Consider the following 3,444-nt stretch of genomic DNA (forward strand, 5'->3'; position numbering starts at 1 on the left):
TTCTTGCTGAAGAAATAAATGTGACACTCTCTCAGTCCTGTTAAATGATATTAATGAATGTTTCACTTCATGTACTGAAAGAGAAACAGCAGCGATCTGTGTGACAAAGACACACTCCAGCTACTTTGTGTGTGTGTGTGTGTGTGTGTGTGTGTGTGTGTGTGCAAACCGGTGGAAAATGCCTGGTTTAAAGACAGATTCTACGTGATTCACAAAGACTACAGCACATTTAGCACTCAAGCACAGGTTTCCATCTTCGCATCAAACGTCCTCGTCTTCGCAGCCCGTGTCAGAATATATCAGGCGTGTGTGAATACTCGAGAAGACCTTAAAAACATTCACCCTGAAATAGCAGAGGAGCTCTTGAGCAAACATCTCGTGCTCGTGTGGCGTCTGCAGTTCGATGCATCTTTCCTGTAATCAACAGCAGGCCAGTTATTTCTGGTTAACCTTTTGATCGTGAAGTGAAACCAGTCCAAAGTCTGATTTAGAGGGAAAATACCCACAGTTCAGTTCAGATAACTGCCATATAGATCATAAACAATAGTACTGCACATGAGATAATGTGAGTTTTCAATTTGTATCACCAAAAAGGAATCTAATAACGTTACTAAAAACATGACAGATTCAAGCTCAAACATTCATCCTGAACAAATGAGAGACTCTTTAAGATCACTATGACTTGTTCACAAGTTCACACAATTCTGACTTTTTTGCAAGTTTATATCACATCATTCTGATTTCTTTAGCAAGTTTACATCTCACAATTCTCACTTTTTCCCTCAGAATTCTGAGTTTACATATCACAATTATGACTATTTTCCTCAGACTTCTACATTTATATCTTGCAATTCTGACTTTTTTCTTGGAACTCTGAGTTTACAATAAGTATATAAAAATAATAAATTAAAAAAAGTAAATAAAAAGTCTGAATTGTGAGATATAAATTAAGAATTCTGAGAATTTTTTACTTTTTTTTTACTATTTAATTCGGTGGTGTAAATAAGCTTCCATACGTCAGTGATGACACTGATTGTGAAGCTAAGTTTAGTCTCAGATGTTTCTGTGTTAATCAGATGAGCTCATCATATCTGCGCTCTGTGAGACTCTGCTGTGTTTGACGGGTCAGTCAGAAGTCAAGGCGGCTGGAATCCGAGCGACCCGTCTGACCAGCTCATTAACTGCTTACCGCAGACCATCATGCTTTTGTTCGACCTGACAAGCAGCTTATTTAGCTACACGTCATGAGATGTTGAGCCTAACGTGAGGGTTTATTGATCATATTGTGACAGGCAGAGGGTTCGAGCTCTACAGACGCTTCATTAGAGATACTGATGCTTGACCTACTTTCAGCAGGATTCCTGCGTTTCTCTCCATCCCATGCTGGCCTGATTTCACATGTCTGGAAACATGAAGAGAGACACGCACACACACACACAGTTCATCATCTGAAGCTGAACATCTGCACAATCATGGAGGATCAGTTGAGAGAATAAGAGGCATCTGTGGATATGAATCTAGTAATCTCTGATATAACGGCTGTAAGTGTGTGTTACAATTTTTTTACAATCATTTTTGCACTAATAACAGAACCTTCATGTCATTTTTCAAAACTCTAGACACAAAACTCAAAACAGCCATTATTTGTATCACAGGCTTTCCAATATTCAAAACTTTGCATATTGCGTTCATATCTTTAAAGAAGCCTTGCATTTGCAGAAGCATTGGTTCAAAAAACTAATTTATTATGAAATATCATAGAGACATTACTTTAGATCACCCACACACAAGATACCCATAGTTTCACTGTTTAGTTGTTAATACAATCATTAAATATAGCTGTTCAAAACACATGATGCACATGATGCAGTGTAAAAGTACAGACACTGGAACCATTAAACAAACTTTGAAAATTATTGATGAAATACACAACTCACAGCAGGTTTTTCAAAAAACTTGAAATAAGAAAAAAAACAGATGAGAAAAAAAGATAAGAAAAAACTACAGTAGCCTACAGTAAAATGTCACTCACTGCACTTCTATGTTTTTATCAGCCCTGTCTTGTGGATTTGGCCACAGGTTTTTGGCCACATCATAATGTATGTTTTCTTCAGCTAAACATCTTCTGGCATGGCACATACAGGCCTGACGTTGGTCTCCTGTGACGTCACTGCAAGCATCATCTATGGCCTGGAGAAGAGGGACTTGTTTGTGAGGGTTTCTATTGTGAACCTTGCACCTCCATGTGGAGAACAATTCCTCAGTCGGGTTACAGTAAGGAAAGCGGAGTATGGGGTAAATACAAGGTGATAATGTGGATGGGCCTGAAACCATGATTGCACTCAGTGCTGTTGTTAGGAATTCTGGGCCCATTGCACTGATTTTGCTGTGGGGGCCCCTCATTCAGTGAGGGGTGGTCGGGCCCCCAGCGAACATCGTTCTGGCCCCTCTCAACCGCTGGGCTCTCAAACTCTCCTCCATGTCATGGCCAGGGTAAAGCCTGCCTCGTCCAAAAATATGAATGGCTTTCATCAGCTTCCAGCTCTATCACCCTCTAAAAAGACAGTATTGTAGGAAAAACAAATACTGTTAACAATGATCTAGAATTTTGGGGTTTGTTTGTTTTTCTCAGCAACAGGCATCTTGAAGCTGATCATACCTGAACATACTCAGCTGCTTCACTTTCATAATCTAAACATTCAATATTGTTCATCATTTTCCATAAAAACTATGCTTCAAGAGTAATGCAACAGTTATGTAGCATTTTGAGCAGTTGTATCAGTTGATAGTTAGATCTTTGTAATGAAATGAATAGACACTCAATTCAGATGTAATGTGTGAGTTGCATTGTGAAATAGTAATGCTTTGATGTTGTCATTTTGAACTGGTGATTTCAGTTCAGTGAACAACAGATCTTTGATTCATGTGTATTGTATCCAAGCATTTGGAAAAAGTGTTGTGTTTTGAAAAATGTGCATTTTGATCATCGGTTGTGAATTATGTCTAGAGTTTTGAAAAATGACATGAAGGTTCTATTAGTGCAAAACTGATTGTAAAAATCTATAAACGACACCATACGCGTCTGTCATTCAACATCAAACTAAACTCAGACTTCCTCATTTCTCACAGCGTCTCAGTGATTCACAGAAAATCTCCTGCTAATCTTCATCTGTGCAAGAACAAAGTGTTTATGAGAGCGAATCAAAGCCATGCGTGATAATCTGAACGTCGATCAACAATGAGGCCCATAGTAAGAGCTGAAAGAGAACAAGAACAGGAAACGGCCAGAGGAAGTCGACTTCACCCTCACAAACCCAACCTCTGCATGAGAGTTTTGTAACCCATGTTAGCAGCGGAGGATTGAGACCTCAGATACACAAACAGACCTCGAGTGTTTCAGCTAAAGCTAGTTATAATCACTACTGACTGACACACACACACACA

This window comes from Sinocyclocheilus anshuiensis, unplaced genomic scaffold (genome assembly GCF_001515605.1).
Source record: "Sinocyclocheilus anshuiensis isolate Anshui unplaced genomic scaffold, SAMN03320099.WGS_v1.1 scaffold1020, whole genome shotgun sequence".
Lineage (NCBI taxonomy): Eukaryota > Metazoa > Chordata > Actinopteri > Cypriniformes > Cyprinidae > Sinocyclocheilus > Sinocyclocheilus anshuiensis.